The sequence below is a fragment of the Cervus elaphus genome, chromosome 1 (genome assembly GCF_910594005.1).
Source record: "Cervus elaphus chromosome 1, mCerEla1.1, whole genome shotgun sequence".
NCBI lineage: Eukaryota > Metazoa > Chordata > Mammalia > Artiodactyla > Cervidae > Cervus > Cervus elaphus.
The window spans coordinates 65,336,785-65,346,566 of NC_057815.1; the positions used below are offsets into that span (position 1 = coordinate 65,336,785).

The 9,782-nt window shown below is 49.4% G+C and overlaps 1 pseudogene across 1 annotated transcript; it reads left to right on the plus strand.

The window, feature by feature from the left end:
* Positions 1–5,660: 5,660 nt before the first annotated feature.
* Positions 5,661–9,308, plus strand: LOC122696157 (annotated as a pseudogene). The gene is made up of 5 exons (XR_006341702.1): positions 5,661–6,025; positions 6,230–6,416; positions 7,528–8,251; positions 8,830–8,862; positions 8,948–9,308. The product of XR_006341702.1 is annotated as an ecto-ADP-ribosyltransferase 5-like (transcript).
* Positions 9,309–9,782: the final 474 nt, after the last annotated feature.

Genomic DNA, 9,782 nt, shown 5'->3' on the forward strand with positions numbered 1-9,782 from the left:
AATTTCCCAATGGCCTCAAACCTCCCTAAGGATCCCAAAGTTCTCCATCAAATATGCAATAGTCTCAATGTGTCTCCCTGAAATTTATATGCTGGAACTCTAATACCTGATGTAATGTCATTAGAAGGTGAGGCCTTTGGGAGACCATTAGTTCATGAGCCCTCATGACTGGGATTGCTGTTCTTTTAAAAGAAACCCCACAGAGCTCCCTAGCAGCTTCCACCTGTGAGAACCCAGTGAGAAGGTGTGGGCTATTAACCAGGAAAAGTGTCCTCATCTGACCGATGGGATATAGATCGGGGACTTTGAGACTCATAAACCGTTGGAAATAAATCTCTGTTGCTGATAAGTTATCTAATGTGTGGTATTTTGTTACAGCACCATGAATAGATAAAGATAAAAGGCTCCCTGAAATTTTTCCATTGATTTCTCTGACTCTACCATTAAGACCTCAAAGAATGAGACCAGTGGATCTGATCATGTGTTCTGTTCCTGTGGGCCTAGCTGTCCAGACAGTAAGTCTCTTCTGTTCCAGCAACTGTCAGTGCGCAGGACCCTCTAGGGAGAGAGGCATCAGGATATGTAGGTGAGATGCTGTTTTTCACAATAATGGAGAACAGCAGAGTGACTTCTGATTTCTACTCTTGGAGCACTTTGGGAGGCCAGTCTCACTGGAAGAGGCAAAGGAAGTTGTCTTGGTTTACTGTGTTTGCCTGACTAGCAATCTGAATTTTTGAGACTGACACTCTTTTCTTCTTTTTTTTCTCAGCCATGCGCTATTGTATGTAGCATTTAGTTCCCCAACCACATGTTAAACCTGGGCCTTGGTATTAAAAGCACAAATTCGTTACCACTAGGCCACCAGGGAACACTCTAGGATACCCCTGTTTTCATCTCCTAGCTGCTGCCCTTCTGTCCTTCCTTCATCCTGCTCAGGAAACTTCTCTTCTCAGTTTCCTCTCATCCAGGCCTGTGATGGACATTCCACACTGGGGATGTGGCTCCAAATCCTACCCAGGAAGTCCCCAAATTTCCATTGGGAAATGGAAACCTGAAACCTCCCTAAGTACCCCAAACATCTTCATATAATGTGAAGTAGTCTCCCCAACATTCATATGCTGGAACTCTAATGCCTGGTGTCAGGTATTAAAAGGTGGAGCCTTTGGGAGATTATTAGTTTATAAGCCCTCATGATTGGGATTGCTGTTCTTATAAAAGAGACCCCACAGAGCTCCCTAGTAGCTTCCACCTGTGAGAACCCAGTGAGGAGGTGTTGGCTATGAACCAGGAAAAGTGTTCATGACTGATGAACACTGACCGATGGGACATAGATCGGAGATTTTGAGCCTCCTGAATTGTTGGAAATAAATCTCTGTTGCTGATAAGTTATCTAATGTGTGGTATTTTGTTATAGCACCCTGAACAGATAAAGATAAAAGGCTCCCTGAAACTTTTCCATGATTTCTATGACTCTACCATTAAATACTCCAAACCATGAGACCAGTGGATCTGGTCCTGTGTTCTGTCCCTGCAGGCCTAGTATCTTCCCGACAGTATAGTATCTTCTGTTCCAGCAACTGTCAGCACTCAGGACCCTCTAGGGAGAGAGGCATCAGGATATGTAGGTCAGATGCTGTTTTTCACAATAATGGAGAACAGCAGAGCAACTTCTGATTTCTACTCTTGGAGCGCTTTGGGAGGCCAGTCTCACTGGAAGAGGACAAAAGAACTTGTCTTGGTTTGCTGTGTTTGTCTGACTAGCAAACTGAATTTTTTAGACTGCCACTCTTTTCCTTCTTTTTTTCTCAGCCATGTGCTGTTGTATGTGGTATTTAGTTCCCCAGCCAGGGATTAAACCTGGGCCTTGGCTGACTTTATTTTTCTGGGCTCCAAAATCACTGCAGATGGTGATTGCAGACATGAAATTAAAAGATGCTTACTTCTTGGAAGGAAAGTTATGATCAACCTAGACAGCATATTAAAAAGCAGAGACATTACTTTGTCCACAAAGGTCCGTCTAGTCAAGGCTATGGTTTTTCCAGTGGTCATGTATGGATGTGAGAGTTGGACTATAAAGAAAGCTGAGTGCTGAAGAATTGATGCTTTTGAACTGTGATGTTGGAGAAGACTCCTGAGAGTCCCTTGGACTGCAAGGCGATCCAACCAGTTCATCCTAAAGGAGATCAGTCCTGGGTGTTCATTGGAAGGACTGATGCTGAAGCTGAAACTCCAGTACTTGGCCACCTGATGTGAAGAGCTGACTCATTTGAAAAGACCCTGATGCTGGGAAAGATTGAGGGCAGGAGGAGAAGAGGATGACAGAGATGAGATGGTTGGATGGCATCACCGACTCAATGGACATGGGTTTGGGTGGACTCCGGGAGTTGGTGATGGACAGGGAGGCCTGTCGTGCTGCGGTTCATGGAGTTGCAAAGAGTCACACAACTGAGCGACTGAACTGAACTGAACTTGGCATTAAAAGCATAAAATCCTAACCACTAGGCCACCAGGGAACTCTCTGGGGTACCCCTGTTTTCATCTCCCAGCTGCTGCCCTTCTGTCCTTCCTTCATCCTGCTCAGGAAACTTCTCTTCTCAGTTTCCCCTCATCCAGGCCTGTGATGAACATTTCATACTGGGGATGTGGCTCCAAATTCTTCCCCAGAAATCCCTAAATTTCCCAATGGCCTGAAACTTCCCTAAGTACCCTAAACCTTTCCATATAATGTGAAGTAGTCTCCCCAACATTCATATGCTGGAACTCTAATGCCTGGTGTCATGTATTAGAAGGGGGAGCCTTTGGGAGGTTATTAGTTCATAAGCCCTCGTGATTGGGATTGCTGTTCTTATAAAAGAGACTCCACAGGGCTCCCCAGCAGCTTCCAACCTGTGAGGACCCAGTGGGGAGGTGCTGGCTATGAACCAGGAAAAGGCCTTCATCTGACCAGGCTAGCACTCAGGTCTCAAACTTTCAGTCTCCAGAACTGTTAAAAATAAGTATTTGTTGTTGAAAATTTACCCAGTCTGTGGTATTTTGTTATAGTGTCCTGAAAAACAGATAAAAGTTTTCCTGAAACTTTTCCTAATGATTGCTGTGACTCTACCATTAACACCCAGACTTTCCATTTCAGAAACTGTTTTCCATGCCCAGTGCCCAGGAGGAGGTTGGTGTGCTCCTTACCGAGACTTTCTCCGGGGCAGGAAAGCTGGTCTCTAATGACAACCACCAGGGGAGAAGGAGGCCGGGTTTCTCTTCTTTATCATCAAATCCCACACCCCTTGTACCTCTCCCATACAGCTGCTCAAAAATGTGACACTTCCCCATCTATATAATAACCTCAGATATGCAGATGACACCACCCTTATGGCACAAAGTGAAGAGGAACTAAAGAGCTTCTTGATGAAAGTGAAAGAGGGGAGTGAAAAAGCTGGCTTAAAACTCAACATTCAAAAAACTAAGATCATGGCATCCAGTCCTATCACTTCATGGCAAACAGATGGGGAAACAATGAAAACAGTGACAGACTATTTTCTTGGGCTCCAAAATCACTGCAGATAGTAACTGCAGCCATGAAATTCAAAGACACGTGCTCCTTAGAGGAAAAGCTGTGACCTACCTAGACACCATATTAAAAAGCAGAGACATTTCTTTACTGACAAAGATCCGTCTAGTCAAAGCTATGGTTTTTCCAGTAGTCATGTATGGATGTGAGCAATGGACCATAAGGAAAGCTGAGTGCTGAAGAATTTATGCTTTTGAACTGTGGTATTGGAGAAGACTCTTGAGAGTCCCTTGAACTGCAAAGAGATCAAACCAGTCAATTGTAAAGGTAATCAATCCTGAATATTCATTGGAACGATTGATGCTGAAGCTGAAGTTCTGATACTTTGGTTACCTGATTCGAACAACTGACTCATTGAAAAAGACCCTGATGCTGGGAAAGATTGAAGGTCGGAAGAGAAGGGGACGACAGAGGACGAGATGGTTGGATGGCATCACCGACTTGATGGACATGAGTTTGAGCAGGTTCTGGGAGTTGGTAATGGACAGGGAGCCGGCATGCTGCAGTCCATGCGGTCACAAAGACTTAAGCACGACTGAGTGACTGAATTGAACTCCCCATCTATTTCTGGATGTCTCAGAACACTAACCTCTGCCCCAGGTGATTGGACCAGAGCTCTTCCCATGAAAAAAGGAATCTCTGAATCCAGAGAGAAATCAAGGATCCAGGCTGGAACAACAGCTTCCCCACTGGGTTTGGTCCTGCGTTCAAAATCCCTGGCCTCAGGGAGTAGCTCTTTATTGATCCTTTCAGGAGAGCATGGAGACTCACCTGAGGAGCAAGAAGAGATTCCCAGAGTAGAGAGTCTGGGTCCCAACTCCAGCGTTAATTGACCATGTGATCTTGGAGGACTGTCTGCTTCACTCCAGACCACTGTTCAATTACTAGATTTGACTCCATCTCTTGAAGCCTTTCTTGAAGACAGGTCTCTCAATGGGAGAAGCAATTCCCAAAGCCAGAGGATAGAGAGAGGACAAAATACTGATACCAGCAGATCTTGTCAGAGGAAGCGTCCATCCCTTCATGCCTAGTTGTCCCAGACAGTATAGTATCTTCTGTTCCAGCAACTGTCAGTGCTCAGGACCCTCTAGAGGGAGTGGCATCAGGATATGTAGGTGAGATGCTGTTTTTCACAATAATGTAAAACAGCAGAAGGTCTCCTGATACCAGTCTCATTGGAAGGGGATGAAAGAACTTGTCTTGATTTGCTGTGTTTGCCAACAAGCAGTCTGGTTTTTTGGACTGCCACTCTTCTATTTTGTTTATGTTCTGGTTTGTGGGATCTCAGTTCCCTAACCAGGGATTGAACAGGGCCACCACAGTGAATACCTAAATCACGATCCCTAGGCCTAAATCATCATCGACCAGGGAACTCCTTGGGATGCCCCTCTTTTCACCCTCCTCCCTCAACCCTGGACACAGTTTGTCTTCCTTTTTAGTCTACAGAAAGGATTTCTGGAGGAAGCAGTATTCTAGGCAAAGGAAATTCTTTATTTGGCTGGCAACCTGAGTAGATGAGGGAACAAAGATTGGGCTGAATTAATGAGCCAGACCAGGACAAGGCCCTGGGATAAAGCTAACATTTTATGCTCATCTCAGACACAGCAGGTAGCAGGCACCTCCCTTTAATCCTGGTTTCTGGACCCCCTAGGTCCTCTGGGCACTCTGGAGGAGGAACCCTGCCACCCCCAGAGGTTCATGCTGCTAGAAAGTTCTTCCCAGAGCTGCTGACTGATTCCTCACTGGTCCCTTCTTCCATTACCTCCCAGGGGACATCCAAAACACAGAGTTGGGTATTTATAGGCAAGCCCAGGGAGGTGAGGGGAAAGGTTAGTGTTTATAAACATGGGGTCACCTGCGTCTGAGAGGTCAGGGCACAGAGGGTCTGGGGAAGGGCAAGGCTGGCCCCTGAGGATGTGAGGGAGAGAGCCCTGCATCTGGGCAAGGCTTACGGAAGGGAAGGGGTATAAAGAGAAAGGAGAGGGGTGGAGACCGCTCAGATGCTGGAGTACACATCACCCAACAGTTGGCCATATGCAAATTGTATGCAAATCAACGAGTGCACAAGTGGTGACCTCTCAGCGGGAGGAAACCTTTTGGTCCCCTCCACCTACTGGTGGGGAGGCCCAGCCATATAGGTGAGGGCCCTCCCGAGGGAGAGACCACGTCTCAAAATTCCCCTTCTCTAGCCCTGGTCTTGCTAGAAGACAAAGAAGGTCCTCGAGAAAGACTGCGCAGTCACTGGGAAGGGGAGTTACAGCTCTCAGTTCCGCTCCCCCAACCCCGGTGTCGTTGTGGAAGAGAGGTGTCGGGTTACCGCCACCAGTGCTATACTTAGCCGCGGACTTTGTTGATCTGCGGGACTCCGGGGACAGGGAACATCGTTGCGCCCGCGTAGACTTCAGCCCCCGCTGCCCGGAAACTTAAGTGCTTTTTCTCGCTCTGGGTCTTCGCCACCTCCAGGTGGGTCCTTGACTCCCGTCTCCTCCTCTTTCCAAGCGGAGCCAAATTACCTATCCGCCTATATCACCCCCGGGGCAAAAGGTGCTGAGCACTCCGGGCAGCCGGGAGGAGGGGAGCAGACTGAGATTGTGCAGGGGTGAAGGCGGTGGATGCTAAAACCCAAGCCCCACCCACTCACTTAAACCCGCCCTTGGCCCCGCCCAGGCCCTGCCGGGCCAAATCTCTGTCCCCCAGCCCATCGAAGCCAAGCCTGGACCGTCGCTGGTCCCACCCTCAACTGGATCTCAACAAGTGTCTCTGAGGAATAATGTTGGCAGCTCTGCTGATCGCCCTCAGCTGCCTCAGCCTCCACACCCTCGGCAGCGGTGTCCACCCATCTGTCCCCTGGCAGGTAACAGGGGGGAACTATCTGCTGCCACATAAGGAACACTTCGGGGGAACCCATTGCCTTGACTCCTCAAAGATCCCTCCCAGGAATGCTTCTCTAGGATGTCATCCTCTGAACCCTCTTCCTCTCAGGAACCTCCACACCCGCAGGGAGCCCCAAGTTCCCATTCCATCTCCCAGAACCCCACCTCCACCCACAGGTCCTCCTGTGACCCTCAATCCTTCATACCCTCCTCCCGCAGGCAGCCTCCAGCTTCCTCCTCTCACTTCCCATCTCCCACCCAGGACCCAACCTACACACTCTCCTTCGGGTTACCCATGTACGACCCTCCTGCAGCCCCTCCCAGAGCAGGACTTGACCTCCTCCCCACTCCCACCCCAGGTTGGAGGACGCAGGCTTCTAGAGCAGGAGAGGACTGAGCCTTAGAGCTGACAGGGACCTGGTTTGGTGTCTACACACCTGTGTGGGAGAGGGAAAGAGTCAGAGGCTGGGCATGGGGTTAGGTCATTGGAGATTGATTGTATATTTGTATGTTATCTGCACAGTGAGTCTCAGAGCCAGAAAGGTGTTTGGAGGTCATCCAGCCCCATGTCCCACCAAGTGCTGGAACCTAATGATAGATGACTCCTCTTAGTACACAGTGAGGATCTATACGCAGTCCTGACAATAACCTTATGAGGTTGGAAGTATCCTCAGTGTATTAGGGGAAAACCTGAGCCCAGAAAAGTTGAGACTTGCCCAAGATCTCACTAGCAGTAAGTGGTGAATTCAGGAATTAACCCATACTTGACTGACTCCAGGGCCTGTTATTTACATTTTGGAGCTCTTGGCAAATTTCACACCCTATTTTGGGCATAGAAATGAGATTTGGGGGCACTTGGGGGGTGGGAGTTTTTTTGGTCCCACAGTGCAGCCAATCTTAGTTCCCTGACCAGGGATTGAACCTGTGCCTCCTGAATAGGAAGCCCAGAGTTTTAAGCACTGGACTGCCAGTGAAGTCCCAGACTGAGATTCTGTGCTTCTAAACTGATCTTCCACCAGGACCTCTGTCCAGTACCCTGAACTTAAATGTTTTCCTGTGTGGCTCCTCTCTTCCTTTTCTCTATTATTGCAGAATATTTCCATCCAGAACCTGAGCCTGGCTCCAGATACATTTGATGATGCCTATGTGGGCTGCTCGGAGGAGATGGAGGAGAAAGCAGTGCTTCTGTTAGAGAAGGAGATGGCCAACCATGCCCTGCTGCGGGAGTCCTGGGAGACAGCCCAGAAGACCTGGGAGCAAAAACGTCCAGGGCTCATTCTGCCTCCTGGCTTCAGAAGCCAGCACGGAATCGCCATCATGGTCTACACCAACTCATCCAACACTTTGTACCAGGAGCTGAACCAGGCTGTGCGGACTGGTGGTGGCTCCTGGGAGTCCTACATGAACCACTTCCCTTTCAAGGCCCTGCATTTCTACCTGACCCGGGCCCTGCAGCTGCTGCGGGGCGGTGGGGGCTGCAGCAGGGAACCCGGGCAGGCGGTGTTCCGAGGCGTGGGCACCATTCACTTTGAACCCAAGAATGTGGGGGACTCTATCCGCTTGGGCCAGTTTACGTCCAGCTCCCTGGATGAGGCAGTGGCCCGCAGATTTGGTAATGCCACCTTCTTCTCTCTAAGGACTTGCTTTGGGGCCCCAATCCAGGCCCTGTCTGTCTTTCCTAAAGAGCGTGAGGTGCTGATCCCCCCACATGAAGTCTTCGTGGTGACGAGTTTCTCTAAGGAAGGAAACAAAAGCCTGGTGACTCTCTCCAGCAGTGACCAGATGTGCAGCCACTTTAACTGCGCCTATCTGGGTGGTGAGTCATGCATGAGGGAAGCAGGACTGCCAGGAGGTCCCCAGTTGATTTCAGTCCCCAAGGCCTTCAAGAGACCCACGTCATTAATGAGGAAGTTGAGGGCCAGAAGCTAGTTGGAGATATTTTTCTCTGTGACTCAGGTTCTGCCAGCTCAGAGATAGTCGGATGAGTGTTTTCTGCACATGTGATATTCTCAGATGATTCTCTAAATGTTCTCAAAATTTTCCTTCTGCTACACAGTCTAATAGACCAAAACGTTAAGGAGGGCAATAAGCAGAGGAAAGTGGCAGGAGTGCAGCTTCAGATCTCAGGCCATGGGCATAGTGAGTTGATGGGACGCATATGTGCTATTCCCCAGTACTGAGGCAGGACAGAGTGACTGGGCCAAGATGGGGCAGGGATGGAAAGGCAAACAGGGAAGCTTTCTTGCAGGAGGAGGAAGGGAAGTCAGAAGTGTATTTGGCAGAAGGGAAAGGTGGATTGTGATGAGGAGTGGCCTTGCCAGGGCCTGGTGGGAAGGGAAGTTTGTGGTGTGAGGGTCTGTCTACTTGGAGGCCTCACTGTGGTGTCTTTTGCAGAGAAGAAGAGGCTGAGCTGTGAGTCTGTGCCAAGTGAGTCACCCTCGGGTCCCTACCTCGACTGTTTGACTCCCCACTGGCCCTGCTGACCATTCACTCTCTTTTCTTCTCTCTCTAGCAGGCGGGCAGGCAGACTCACTCTCCAAAGGGCCTTTCCTCTGCTCTCCTGGAAGACCCTGCTCTTGGCCTCTTGGGGGTTCCAGCTCTTAGGAGCTGGGCACTGTAAATTCAATGCCTGCCACTTAGGAGTCCTGGGAACATGTGACCTCCAGATGAAGAAGGGGGGCTTCGAAGAGCCTGGAGAAGCAACAAGATGGTTTCAGACCCAGACCTAGCAGCCATGTCTTCAACCAGGATGTCGGGGGATCTGAGGCCATGGTAGGGTGGAGGGAGCCCCGCTATATGGTGGGGACTCCTGGGAACAAGCAAGGATAGTGTTGTGATGGCTACTCCATTAAACAGTGCTGCAGTATGGTGACATCAAATTTCATGACTGCTTTGTTTCATGAGACTGGACTATCTGCCCTGCTTTGGTCTTATGGGACTCAGGGACTCAGGGACTCAAATGAATGACTTCTTGATCACTTTTAGACATGGTCCAGGTGCAGACCCTTGTCACACCCCATAGCCTGCAACCCCAGATGCTTTAATAGACAGAGAGGTTCCTCACAACAGCCAGGAAGGCAGGAAGGGGGACAGATGGCTTCCTCGGCCATTTGTCAGACAAGGAATGCAGAGCCAAGGAAGGAAGCAACTTGCTGAAGGGCAGGGAGGTTGTTTTCAAACCAGGACCCCTGTCTCCCAGCCTCAGTTCCATCAAAAGTCTGAAGGAGCTCCAAGTAGGATCCTAAGCCCAAGATATCAGGTCCCCAGAGCAAGCCATTTCTCTGTGTTCTGGCTCCCACCAGGGTTCATTTCAGGGTTGGTGATTTGAAAACATCATGAGACAGAGA